The sequence below is a fragment of the Thalassophryne amazonica genome, chromosome 9 (genome assembly GCF_902500255.1).
Source record: "Thalassophryne amazonica chromosome 9, fThaAma1.1, whole genome shotgun sequence".
Taxonomy (NCBI): Eukaryota; Metazoa; Chordata; class Actinopteri; order Batrachoidiformes; family Batrachoididae; genus Thalassophryne; species Thalassophryne amazonica.
In genome coordinates this window covers 36,815,556-36,830,833 of record NC_047111.1, presented here as the reverse complement: position 1 = coordinate 36,830,833, position 15,278 = coordinate 36,815,556, and the positions used below count along the sequence as shown (strand labels likewise).

Genomic DNA, 15,278 nt, shown 5'->3' with positions numbered 1-15,278 from the left:
TGAGAGAATTAAGGGGAGCCAAGTACCTGGAGCTCAGGAGGTAATAAAGCAGCCAAAGCACAATTAAACTTTCAGAAACAGATCGAGTCAAGCTATTTCCACTACAGCCTCAACCATAAAGTGTGCAAGATGTGTACAAAGTGATTTTAAAAAGCACTGCATTTAAAAAAAAAATTTTAGAACCAATGGTTCATAACGTTTGACGTCCTCATAGACACTGCAGGTGGAGAGCAGCTTGTTGGACAGTCTCAAGTATTATACATCAGTACAATTTGCAGTTTGGCTATTTTTATGCTACTTTTAACAATTTCAATACACTTTATTTCACAAACTAAACACAGAGGCCACTGTTAGAGCTCATACATCAAACCAAGGCCCAACTGTCCTTTTAGTCTATGAGCCAGTCATCAATTTTGACCGAATCAATACCACGTAAGGTGACGAAACAACTTAGAATCCAGCCTCAGTGTATCATGGCCTACAAAAAAATGTATGATAACCATCCCAGAGCGGTAGTTGTAAACAGCTAGGGGTCAATGAAGAATTACACAGAGGTCAAAATGTAAAAATGCTTCAGTCGTGTTGAAAACTATGCTACATTATTTGTCTGATCATAATGATTCCAGAAAGGTATAGTTTGGACTATCTATGACTGAATGTTCTGGAGTTATGGGGTAAAAACAACTGGAATGGTGACAAAGGCAAGTTTCAGTTTGTACAAGGGTCAAAAGTTAAAGTTGCTCCAATTTCAGTAAAAATGGATGCAAGTTATTGGTTAAAATAGGATTCATAAATGAAATAGTTTTGACTCTGTTGAATGTTTGGTCTCCAAAGTAAAGGTCAAACAAGGTCATCGTCCATTGGATTCTATGACGTATGGCATATGTTACCCCATAACATGATAACTAAGCATGACAGATGGTGAAAACTATTCCTTTTTAGAACCCTAATAATCAAAACAATAATTTGCATCATTTTTTACTGAAATTGGAGCAACTTTAACTTTTGACCCCTGTACAATCTGAAACTGGTCTTTGTCACCATTTGCGTTGTTTTTACCCCATAACTCCAGAACATTCAGTCATAGATAGTCCAAACTATACCTTTTTGGAATCGTTATGATCAGACAAATAATGTGATATAGTTTCTAACATGATTGGTGTATTTTTACATTTTGACCTCTGTGTAATTTTTCAATGACCCCTACGTGGCTATAGCTACCACCCTGGGATGGCTATCATACATTTTGTGTAGGCCATGGTACACTGAGGCTGGATTCTAAGCGGTGTTTCGTCACCTTAAGTTATACCGAAAACCTGCTTACTTCATGAACTATTTGAATTAGAAAGTACTGTAAATCCTTTCCAGGCCCAGAGATCCACATGCTCAGTGCTTAACTCCCTTTTCTGAACCACAAAGCAGATGAGAATCTGTGACTTCCCCTGGAGAGGATGCTTGTCCAGTGGTGTCCAAAGACATTCCAGAAAGGGCCAAGAGGGTGCAGGTTTTCTTTGCACCCACAGACTCCAGCAGGTGATTTCACTGATTAACGTCACTTTGAACAGATGGGATGAGTTTGTCCGTGAAATCACCTGCTGGAGTCAGTGGTTGCAAAGAAAGACTGCACCCATTAGGTCCTTTGTGGAATATCTTTGGACACCACTGTGCTAGTCCATGTCAGCTCAGTCCAGTACTCACTTACAGCTGGGTTAATTGGGATGATGAGGAAGAAATATCTTGCCAAAGACATGAGGTGGGTTTCCATTGCTGTCCAAATTGCGCAATTTGAAGTTGAGCATTGACTTCATGTAAACACGTGTATTACGAAAAAAAAGTGAACTGAAAAATCCATATTTTGCATACTGGAATAAAAACACTTTTTCTGCTATTCCAGGTCACATGATACACAGAAAGAGTTACATGGCATTCTAAAGTACATAGTGCGGTACGTGTGGATGGAGGAAAGGACAGAGTGCTTGTTAAACATTGTAAGGGAAAATATAGCAATAACGAATTTGAACCGTCTCTTTCTGTGGCGCCTTCTCAGCACCAGATCCACACACACCTGTGCTCTAACCATTCGGACACACATGCACACACACACAAGCACATGCTGCTATGTTCACATGTCAGCATCACAAAACCATCACATCAGTTGTTATAGCAGAATTACTGTCATCTGCCGCTGCAAGCTGCAGGGGATGATGTGAGGTATTTTTTAAATGATAATGACATGGATGTTAATTTACTTAACTAAAAGATACAACAGAATTTTAGCATTTTGCACAGTGTTATATTAAAACAGGAAACCCTGGCTCTGATGGCTGCTTAAAAATGTAACTTTATGTGAGGCTGTAAATTAATTTCTTTCTGAAATATTACACAAATTCATGTTTACCTGTTTAAAGCCAGGTGACTCTCTGCACTTAATCCAGTTCACTGTCCAGTTGTCCTCCTCGTTAAATACAAAACACAACCTGTTTGCCCTTGTTGCTCTAATAAGGAGTGACAGTTCAAAATTTTTAACTTTTGAAGGCAAGTGCCAGCTTTTGAGGTGCATTGTTGCTGCTGTAACAGCCAGAGGTGGTGGCTGGCTGTGTTTTGTCTTTGCCAACCCCATATACACACACACAGCTTGAATTTGGCTTGAGCTGGATTGAATTTGGACATAAATGTAGGATGAGCCACAGTTGGAAAAACAGGTCTGAACGCTAACTGGCTAGAAAGCAATCTGGATTACACAAACTGGATTATCAACCTCAGTTTGAACAGGATCTTAGAGGACTTTGCAGAGGATAGGGAAGTGTGGGTGTGGGATGAGCTGCTTGGTCTACTGCCACTACGACCTGCACCCGCATAAATGTCAGAAAATGAGTGAATGAATAGATGAATGAATGAATAATATTCAGAACTGCTGTTAAACACAATACAACACATGCAGGGGAATCTGGAGATTAGGCCGTAAAGATATTTTAAAATAAAAAAGGATGGACGGTTTCGAAAGAAGGGTAGGTTATGGGTGAGGTAGGGAGAAGGCTATATCGGACAGAAAGAGGGGGACTGAGAGGATGTAAAGGGTGAAGAAGAGGGGAAGGGGAGAAGCTCTTCGGGAACAAAGAAGCACTTATACAAGCAGCAGCAACAGCTGAAAACATCTTTAAGATGAGGGTCAGCGGCTCACAGTTTGGCTTGTATGTGTGAGTGGATCCATGTTTGACAAAGACAAGCCCAGAATGATTTTCAGTGGTGAAAACTCATTCCACTGAAATTAACATTTGCTAGATGAACAATTGTAAAACCAGTATAGCAATTGCAGTTGCATTAAATTCCATTTTACACGCTCCTTACTACTGTACAGGATACATCTGTCACATAATAACCAACATATCTTCTTCCTCCATGAGAATAACAACACAAAACAATGCAGCTGAAATTTTAAAATTTGATGAACTCGGAAAAACAATATGGATGTACAGAGTATCGTATTCATGCTTTATTGTTGTCATCTTTACAATGAACACATAAATAAGTTGTTGCAACTACTTGCTGTGGATGAGCAAGATGGAAGATGAGTCAGAAGACTGCATTTCTGCTTGTCATCTGGACTCAGTGACCGTATCAGTTATCGTGGAGGTCTTTGTAAGACCTATAATGCTGGTGATTTCTCTAATCCATAAGAATGCAAACGTATCACAGGCAAAAGTAAATCATTTGTTAAAAGAAATTAAATGGCATTTGTAATATTACTATTTCAAGTCATAATGTTGACTGCCATGATTGTAGATCTTATGACATACAACCAGATAAATTGGAGCGTTGAATTTCCACTCAGATTTTTGAGCAAAAATCCAACCCAATCATACATTCAAACCATTTTTCCTGAGTTGGAGTTTGTTATTTCTGACTTAATGACATGACCACAGCAAAAATGACCATGACTGTTTTCAGAGTTTTCAGCATCAGCCTGCAAATAGTCAGTTTTGTCCTGATAGCTGTGTGAATAAAGAGTCAAGAAGTCATTAAAGTCAAAAATGGTTCATCCTCTGGAGTGCTCTGGGACACTGTGGATTGAGACATCATTCTCACCTGCATGATGTCTACGTGTTAAGATTAGATTTCTTTTCAGTATATTGCAAAACTTCCATAGAAGAGATCAAGAAACTGAATTCTCCATTGGAATGTTAATCCTGTATGACCTATGATTGTTTTTGGGCCATTTTACCAACATGGCATAATCAAATATAAAGTTATTACTCCTGAACACATTAAAATCTCTATATCAAAAGTCAAGTGACCTCTGTGTGTGTGTGTGTGTGTGTGTATACTTGCTTGCGTATGTGTGTATGGCTTCGATCACGGACAAACTGGGGAGAGCTGACATTTTCCTTTTGATATGCTTATATGTATTTTGGGTCAAGGATAAACGCTGCCTAAATGGAATGTTGATGGGAGTAATATTTTTGGAGAAACTGCAGATATAAGTTAACAAAACTGAACAATGGACATTGATAATTACATTCTGGACTCACAGGCCATTCCAGCAGGGGGCGGAAAATCATCTATATATTAAAAGCGAAGTGGCCTCTGTGTACTCAGCCCAGTCTCATGTTTTCTTTCGTCCTCCCATCACAAAATGTTTCAAATTTTCGTGATGGGCTTTTTTTTAAACTCACTATAACTAACCCTACTCTTTCCCCCAACCCTAACCTTAACCATCCCGACCCCCTGCTGCACTTTTAATTACGTGCAGCCATCATGGAATGAATTAGAATAAATGGACTGCATTTATATAGTGCTTTTCCATCTGCATCAGACGCTTAAAACACTTTACAATTATGCCTCACCATCACCCCGATGTTAGTTGCTGCCATACAAGGCGCTCAGTACACACTGGGAGCAATAGGGGATTAAAGGCCTTTGTCATGGGAAATTTGTGCTCCCATGACAAAAATTTTGCACTTTTCGTGACAATATGACAAACCAATAGATTAATGTATATTTCGTGCTGCTGAATCATGACATGCCGTAAGACTGGGTTGGTGTACTATGCGTGCGTGCGCACATACATGATTTTATTTAGTAAGTTCACTGTAAGTACATAATATAATTGTAAATACATTAAAAATACATGGATGACACAAGAAAGTGAAAACACTTTCACTGTGGTCCATTTAAAAATCAAATGACAAAATAGAAGTTATAATAATAATACTGATAAAAATAATGACAATGTTGTTGTTGTCCATTCGGCTGCTCCTGCTTTTGTTCTGGGTTGCCACAGCAGATACAGCAAGATCTGCATTGGTATTTGGTAAGAGTTTTACACCAGATGCCCTTCCTGACGCAACTCCAGTTTCACCTGGAGAAACACACACAGCTGCTGGTGTTCCAAAGAGGTCTCCCATCCAAGTACTAACCAGGTCCTGCACTGCTTAGCTTCTGAGATCTGACGGGATCAGAATGACACAGAGCAGACCAGCTGGTAATAATAATAATGACAATAATAATGTGTATATGATAACAAAAGCCTAAACAATTAATAAATACATTAAGACAGTAATATAACATTTAAAATATTACATACTTAACAGGAAATAAAAGAGTTGAGTTCTTCCTCTAAAAATTGTTGAGGTCTAAGGTTCTAAAAACATTCTGGACATACCTGACATTCCAACTCATTATAGAAACTTTGCATAACTTATTAGCAAAAATGTCAGCTACCTATTTTATAAACACTACCCAATCTGTAGCCCGTGGATCCCCACGGACAACATGCTAGTAATAATTTATTTTGCATCAACTAATAGGAAATCTTTTGAAATATCAGGAAAATTAGTCTGTTTCAAGCTTCAGCTGTAGACATTCTTAGGTCTACCAATGGAAATTAAAAAAATAGTATAAGGTATTATGCTAAGGTCATAGGATTGATTCCCACCTGTGGCCTTTCTGTGTGGAGTTTGCATGTTCTCGGGGGAGGTGATGGTCTAGTGGTTAAGGCGTTGGGCTTGAGACCAGAAGATCCTCGGTTCAAATCCCAGCCTGAATGGAAAATCACTAAGGGCCCTTGGGCAAGGTCTTTAATCCCCTATTGCTCCTGGTGTGTGGTGAGCCCCTTGGATGGCAGCACCCTCACATCGGGGTGAATGTGAGCCATTATTTCTAAAGCACTTTGAGCGTCTGATGCAGATGGAAAAGCGCTATATAAATGCAGTCCATTTATATATGTTTGTGCTCCAGTTTACTCCCACATTTAATGACATGCAGGTTAGGTGAATTGGAAACTTTATAATTGTACAGGTCTCCCTTGCAGAAGAGATCTTGATCTTAATGGCAATAACCTGGTTAAATTAAATAGTCATCAGACTTTTAAATCCTTAAACCACTGAAATCAATATTCTCAAAGATTCCTGGACTGGTGGTGCTCCAGTGGCCAGTATGTGGCACTATCAGGATGTCTTACCCCAAATCAAAAGAATCAGAACTGAGTAACATGATCATTGCAGTGGATCTGGCACAATGATGCACTCTCTTTGGGGAATCATTGTGTGACCGTAGGACCTTTGTCGCCAGGACGGCGGTGGGATCGAATCCTGGACTGCTCGAACTAAAGACCACAACTCTACCAGGTCAGCCAAAGGGGAATTCCCCCATTGGCCAAGCTAGCGGGAACGTCTTATCAATCCGGACTTCACCTTGCTACAATTGGATACCCTGATTGGAGCGCTTGAGAAACTTCAAGAGGAATAGTTGTGTCTGGGTTTGTGATGGTCCCGGATCATGACTCATTTTCATGCTTTTCTGACTCAACCATCAGAAGTGTATCATGTTTTGGGTCCCCAGTCCCTGAGAGAGATGTCAGAGTCATAAGGTCACTGGATAGAGGTGTTTGGGGATGCCAAAGGTCAACAAAAGGTCCAAATCTTCCTGTCTTACTGTATGGTTATGAGACGCGGACATTAACCAGCAACCGAAGGTGACGACTGGATGTCTTTGGTACGAGGTCTATTCAGAGAATCCTTTAGTATCGCTGGAATGATTTTTTGGCAAATGAATGGTTACGTAGGGAGACTCAGATGAAGTGTGTCACTTGCATAGAGAGGTAATGTACCTAACATGCTACGCATTTCTCTGTGCATGATCCAACACCTATTTGCTTCAGTGTTGAGAACTTCAGGGGATGGATAAAGCCAAGGAAGCATCCACCTTTCTTTGCCCACTCCTCCACAGCTTTTTCTCCATCCTCCCTTTCCTTTCATTCACTCACTCCCTTCCTCTCCATCTGTTCCTTCCTTGTCTCCCATCCTTCCACCGTTCCAGCTGTTTGTTTTGAAGGCGCTGAGTCTTCACCTCAGCCAGGATAAAAGCAGGCATTGTAAAGCTGAGCAATGACCGCAGTGTACATTTTATTTGGATTATTTTCATTATCTTTGTATTTTACCTTAACCTTTTACACCAGGGGAAGGAAGACTGAACAGGAAGCCAATGAAGTGAGGCCGAGATCGAGTTAACATGATCAAACTTTCTATCCCACCCACTGACAGGTGCCAGTGTAATGAGATAATCAATATAATCCGCTAAATAATGTTAGCGGTAATCACTTAGCCACTATTCCCCTTTTTCATCCAGTGTTAGGAATATATGCTTCATATCTTAAGATGAAAAAATTAGGATCAGAATTAGGGTTATCATTAGGGTTAGGATCCATGTTATACTTAGAATGAAGTTTTGGATTAGGGTTAGGATTAGAAAAACAATTACAACCCCAACTCCAATGAAGTTGGGACATTGTGTGAAATGTAAATAAAAACAGAATACAATGATTTGCAAATGTTCAAACTGATAGACTTTTTTTGTTTTTGTGCAAATATCTGCTCATTTTGAAATGGATGCCTGCAACACATTTCAAAAAAGCTGGGTAGGGGCAACAAAAGACTGGGAAAGTTGATGAATGCTCAAACAACACCTGTTTGGAACATTCCACAGGTGAACAGGTTCATTGGAAACAGGTGAGTGTCATGATTGGGTATAAAAGGAGCATCCCCAAAAGGCTCAGCCGTTCACAAGCAGAGATGGGGTGAGGATCACCACGCTGTGAACAACTGCGTGAAAAAACAGTCCAACAGTCTAAGAACAATGTTCTTCTCTGGGCCCGAGCTCATGTGAAATGGACAGACGTAAAGTGGAAAAGTGTGCTGTGGTCTGATGCATGCCCGTATATACAGGGGGTTCAACCGAACCCCCCCCCCCCCCCGAGAATTCTGCTGACTTTTTTCTGCGGATTTTTTTCTGATTTGGATATCAATGTTATGTATTTTCTTTTCATTGATAATAAGCAAGAAGCACTAACTGTTACACAGCTATTATCACACACCCTCAAGTTTCAATTTCCTCTGCCAGAGTAATCCCTTAAGTGATGAAAGGGGAAACTGCTAGATAAACTCTTCCCATGGGGGTTGAGAATTTTTGCTCCCTGGTCCCTATCCTCCTCTGATATCAAACAGATTAGTAGGCTTGTAAAACCCATGTAGACACACAATTACACTTGTCTGATTTGTAAAAACGTTTGTATCTATAAGATGAGAAATAAAGGGAGCTTCTCCTTCCTGTTGCAAATACTGTAAAGGTGCAAATATTCGCGTGAGATTTATTATGTGAATTTCGCGAGTTAAACAAGGTCGCCAAATTAAATACCACTATTTTAATACATAACGTACATATACGTACATATTCATAATGTAAACACGAATATTAATACCGCTAAATACGAGGTCTGTTAGAAAACTATCCAACCTTTTTATTTTTTGCAAAAACTATATGGATTTGAATCATGTGCGCTTGCATCAGCCAAGCTTGAACCTTCGTGCGCATGCGTGAGTTTGCATTAATATTATCATGGTTCTTCCTGGGTGGTTCTTATGGCAACTGATCCAATCCCAAGCAAGGACTATTTGTATATAAAAATGTATTTCCTAAAATGATACATTTTGGGTTTCAGATGAAATTTATGTAGCTTTTTACCCCTCGAAATCCTCAAAAAGCTTCTGCTTTTTGAAGGGCGTTGCCCCTCTACCCCACCGGGGGCCCTGCAGCCCACTGGACCTCCAACTCAAGGATTTGAACCCCCCCTTTCACATTCCTATATACGGCCCTGTGATGAGTCCACATTTCAAATTGTTTTTGGAAATCATGGACGTCGTGTCCACTGGACAAAAGAGGAAAAAGACCATCCAGATTGTTACCAGTGCAAAGTTCAAAAGCCAGCATCTGTGATGTATGGGGGTGTGTTAGTGCCCATGGCATGGGCAACTTACACATCTGTGATGGCACCATCAATGCTGAAAGGTACATCCAGGTTTTGGAGCAACACATGGTGCCATCCAAGCAACGTCTTTTTCAGGGACGTCCCTGCTTATTTCAGCAAGACAATGCCAAGCCACATTCTGCACGTGTTACAACAGTGTGGCTTCATAGTAAAAGAGTGCGGGTACTAGACTGGCCTGCCTGCAGTCCAGACCTGTTGCCCATTGAAAATGTGTGGCGCATTATGAAGTGCAAAATACGACAACGGAGACTCTGGACTGTTGAACAACTGAAGTCGTACATCAAGCAAGAATGGGAAAGAATTCCACCTACAAAGCTTCAACAATTAGTGTCCTCAGTTCCCAAATTGAAGGGAACTTTTAGAAGGAAAGGTGATGTAACACAGTGGTAAACATACCACTGTCCCAGCTTTTTTGAAATGTGTTGCAGGCATCCATTTCAAAATGAGCAAATATTTGCACAAAAACAATAAAGTTGATCAGTTTAAACATTAAATATCTTGTCTTTGTGGTGTATTCAATTCAATATAGGTTGAAGAGAATTTGCAAATCATTGTATTCTGTTTTTATTTACATTTTACATAACATCCCAACTTTACTGGAATTGGGGTTGTACAGTTATTGGAAGTGGACGATATCATTTAGTCAACTGAAGTAGGTTGGGACAGTATTCCTGTGCAACCAAACCTACATGGGTTGGCCAAATGCTGGCTTCCATGTCCAATCATAGTAACACTCACCCTAATCCTAACCCACTTGGGCTGAATGGGCTTCCAGGGTCCAATCATTGTCACCCTAACCCTTATTGACCACCCACTCCACACCCCATACAGATCACCAGTCCATAGTCTACCCTACAAATGTATCTATTTGCTCTTCCATTTACAGAAAATCATAAAAGCCTAAACAGTCATACATATAAATATGTGTGCCACCCCAAAACCCTTTTCCTCAGTATAACACTACTACTACTTCTACTACTACTACTACTGCTACTACTAGTTGTAGTAAATCATCCCTTTCGTCACCAGTTTTTTGTTTTATTTTTTTAGATAAATCTGGGGATGGATCCATGAATGTTTCGAAGTTACTGAATATGTCTTGAATTTTATTCATATCAAGGCATTAAGACATACATCAAGATGGCACCTAATTTCATGATGGCTGCCAAATCGACCTCCAAATCATATTTCTCCCAAAAATGTCATTACTTATTTGATTCATATTTCTCCCAAAAATGTCATTACTTATTTGATTTGGGTGATTTTGCTGTCAAATTGCACGTTTTCAGCCATGCTACATTTCATTTTTCATCTTCTAACAACAATAGTGTCATAAATTGGCATTTGTCAATGTTTCCTTCATATGCTAAAAATACAACACAATATATTCAACACTTAACCCCTTTTAATAGGCCTTCGTGCAGGTTGGAAACCATGAATACTAATGTTGTAAATGTTACTCTAATTTGGCACATAATAATAATAATAACAATGACTTGGATTTATAGAGCACCATATTATTGCTAAGATACCCAAAGCACTTACAAAGCACATTAATATTCATTCATTCACACAGTCACACATTGGTGGTGGTAAGCTAATAGTGTAGCTACAGCTGCCCTGGGTCAGACTGACATAAGCAAAATAAAACAACAAATACCATAAATAGCAAATCAAATAAACTATATGGAATGTAACATCAACATCATTTTAATATAACACAATGTTAAAATACCCTCTGCCTTATGAGCATAAAAATAGGAAACAGAATGTGACCTTTTGACCTCTTAAAATAGGTCAAGGTTAACCATCTTTGAACTTGTCCAAGGTCTGTGTCCCAAGAATGTTCCCTGTGAATTTTGAGACCCTGCCAGTAATAGGACTGGACTTATGCTGAGCACAGACAGAAGGACACAAAGTCTTTGCAATACCCGATGGTCATATTTTGGCCTCGGGTAAAAATCAAACAAATAGAAGAATTTCTATGCAAAAATTGATTTTTGACAGGTCATTTTGGCGTCCATCTTGGGAAATGGCTGCCATCTTGAATTTTCAAGAGGCCAATTGACCAGATATGCTGAGTAATCATCACCATGTCAGATTTGGTGCTTGTACCTCCAAATGTATGATTGTTCCATTATTTGCTACACCAAATCTGTTTTCTTTATTTTTTTATTTTTTCCTTCTTTTCATTTTCGAAAATCCACCTCTTTAGCTGCACAAAAACATTGTTAAACACTGGAGCATTTCAAATTACTCTGTTAACAAAACATCTGTGTGCAGCTAAAGTGTCTGGCAGTGCTTTGACAGCACAGGAGAAGTTCTGCATGGAAGAAACTTGTGACAGCTGTGATGACTGTGGTGGCTAATGGGGTGGCCAGGATTCATGAAGTGGCCACAGCCAAACTCAGAGACACCCCCCCACCACCACCCAGAAAGAGCTATCCACGCACAGACCCTCACTCCAGTGCCACATTGTCTCACTCCCACACCAGCTCTCTCACATTGATTCCTCTCGTTTGATTACCTGTTGCCGACCTACCCTGCCTCCTTGTGTTTTTTGAGCCTTGCTTGTGGATTATTGCACTGTTTGCCTGGTATGCTTGATGACTGAGTGATGCCTGTTCATCTGGTTTACCTGATTGCTCTTTTCCTCATGGATACTGTTGCCTCACAGCTTGCATTCCTGTTGTGCTACAAACCTCTGCTTGTGTCCTTGGTTAATCTGCCCGTCTGTTCCCATACAGACTCTACTAGTGGAAGAACCGCTCTCTGTGTACTGAATCCTACTATTGCATCGCCTGCAAATAAAGACTGTTTACATAAGTGTGGTTCTCTGCTCTGGGGTCCAAAATTGTATGTCAACATTACACTTTCATGTAAGTCTCACTTTTTGTCTTGCTCAAGTTCTATTTTAAATCCTAATCACAAAACCTTAACCACCAATGACTTTGAACTGTGAACTTCCTTCTCCCAAAGCAGGAGTAGCAGGTCCCAAAACATGAATTAAGATAATAGTTACAATGATCGGACGTGAAATGGGGCAACACAGAGCCGGTCTGCTCTGTGTCAGCCTGATCCCGTCAGATCACAGAAGCTAAGCCGTGCGGGATCTGGTTAGTACTTGGATGGGTGACCTCTTTGGAACACCAGCGGCTGTGTATGTTTCTGCGTCAGGAAGGGCATCCAGCGTAAAACTTGTGCCAAATACCAATGCGAATCTGGCTGCATTCGCTGTGGCGACCACGAACAAAAAAAAAGAAAGAAAGCAGGAGCAGCTGAATGAACAACAACAACTTGTGATCTGACAGAATGCCATCTTCCATTTCTTGTTCCTCTGTGCATGTGCTATGAAAATGCTGGTCCTTTCATCAAGATGAAGGTGAGAAATCAGGACATTTTTAAATAACACTGGTCAACACAATTCAATTCAGTTCATTTAGTTTATATAGCGCCAAATCACATCAAATCGTATGCAATACGTGTAAAATCACAGCTACGTTCAAAGCCTCATACACCTGTTTATACAACTATTTGCGCACACCAGTGGCTGAAAGAGAGTGTGTGCTGTGAGAGCCCATGGAACCCTCTTGCGGCAGGTGTCGGCCAAATTCCAGTTGACACACACAAACACCTAACACCGCTCGTTTGGCACTTAGAAAATGTGTGGCCATTCACACTATCATCACAAAAACAGTCAGCAGACAATCACTATCAGGCTGGATGTGAAATTTGTCTCAGTGCCCCACAACTGTGGAGTTGGAGGAGCTCATGTCGGACTGTCACAATGGCGGCCCATCGGCGGGATGTTTTCGTGGTTCGCTCACCATGAGTCACCCTGAGTTGTACTTATTCGTTCTATGTGTGAAGGGGCCCTTACAGACAACACGATTTTTCTTACCTGGAGTTTGTCACCGGATTTTGTGTAATTTGGGGGTGCTGAATCCGAATCTGGTGTCAGTTTTTGCCAATCACGTTTTTGAGATATGAAAGCGTATTTCTCGTATCAAGCACTGAAACAAAAGCTGCAGTCTCGCACACCTCTTTGGCACCATAAACGATATTACAGCTCTTGTTCACATTTCGCCAACCTGGTTTAAAAACTATCCGTTTGAAGCTGTTTTTGTGTGTCATTAGTGGAGTCAAACTCATGAGTGAATGAGCAACTTTTGCATAATCCATCAATACAGAACATGCAGATTGCAAAAAAACATGTGATAGAAGAAATCTGAGCTCAGATTCAGCACCCCAAAATTACTCAATACATATATACACATACATACACACATTATATATATATATATATATATATATATATATATATATATATATATATATATATATATATATATATACATATACATATGGTACCTGGCGCTAACCCGGGTTAACTTGTTTTAGACATAAGCCAAATGCCAATCATTTGAATCAAAACACTTGCCCAACATTTGTTTTTGTAATGCTGATGTCCTATAAATAATAGTTAATGGGCTAAAGTTTGTCCAGCGGAACTATAAGAGGTGGACTCCCCAAACTAAGTGTAAATACTTGGTTAAAAGAAAAACACATTTGAAGTCCTTCATGCAGACTTTGTTTTGCAATCAAATTTATAACAAAATTACACACAAAAGGTAGGTAACAGTAAATGCAAATATCAATGAATCAAAATTGAGGTAGTGGTGTATTTCACTGTTTTTACATTGCAATTTTACAAAAATTAATGTATTCAGACAGGAAGGCAAACTGGGTTGTAACAGGACAGTCAGGTGCTTAACAGTTGAGAACATAAAGTAGCTGAAGGAAGGGATTAAATAAACAGAGATGGCCAACACATATACAGGGCTGGAAATTTAAATCTGCCTGATCATACTCACAGCCTCAGCCTAAGCATGTTGTTGTTTTGCCCACTGTGCTGTGGCTGTGCTGTGCTGACTGTGCTGTAGAAAGGGATTAAATAAACAAAGATGGCCAACACATATACAGGGCTGGAAATTTGACTCTGCCTGGTCATACCCACAGCGGGCTATTTTGGGGGTAATTTTCAGTTATCTTTTTAAAAAAAATGGTACCAGTTTGTTCCCCATGTCATGAGGATTTAGAATATATATAGTTTTTAGGGCTACGTATTATAATTTGGGAATTTATCCCGGACAGACAGAAGTGGCAGCATGAAAAGCACATGGTACAACACTATTTGGTTATTTTGGGGGTACTTTTCAGTTCAACTTTTTAAAAAATGGTACCAGTTTGTTCCCCCTGTCATGAGGATTCAGAATATGTATAGTTTTTAGGGCTACATATTATAGTTTGGGAGTTTATCCCAGACAGACAGACAGACAGAAAGATGTAGCTTTTTATGTATATAGATTGTATATATGATACTGGTGTATCATATGGCATTAAATATTTTGATCATGATCACAATTGCTAAAGTTGCTGATCAAAAAAAATAAATAAAAAAACAAATCCATCCACTCATCCAGTTTTGCGTATCCTCTTTTAGGACCATTGGGGGCTGGAGCAAATTCCAGCTGTACAGTACAACAGGAAAATGTCAGGATACACTGTGGACAGGTGGCCTTAACTGTGTGTGTGTGTGTGTGTGTGTGTGTGTGTGTGTGTGTGTGTGTGTGTGTGTGTGTGTGTGTGTGTGTGTGTGTGTGTGTGTGTGTGTGTGTGTGTGTGTGTGTGTGTGTGTGTTGGGGGGAGAGGGCCTTCATTTCTTTGGACTGTGGAAGGATGCAGGAGTAGCCAAGCTGCCCACACACCTTCACAAAGACATCTCAGAATCAATGTGAGCTTTGTCCTCAGCATCAGAGAGAGGAAGGTGAGTGTCTGTCTGAACCTTGACCTTTAACCTAGGGGTCACATGTCCCTGAAAGCAATTCATGAGGCCCAAATCATGACAAATAAGCTGAGATGTCTCACTATGAAACTGACAGAAAAGTATTGTTGC

The 15,278-nt window shown here is 40.0% G+C and overlaps 1 long non-coding RNA gene across 1 annotated transcript; it reads right to left on the bottom strand.

Moving 5' to 3' along the window:
* Positions 1–335: 335 nt before the first annotated feature.
* On the bottom strand, positions 336–10,870 carry LOC117516985. Its single transcript, XR_004562605.1, has 4 exons — positions 10,796–10,870; positions 4,265–4,272; positions 2,311–2,317; positions 336–347 (listed from the first exon to the last, which is right to left on the bottom strand). It is a non-coding gene; the product is annotated as an uncharacterized LOC117516985 (long non-coding RNA).
* Positions 10,871–15,278: the final 4,408 nt, after the last annotated feature.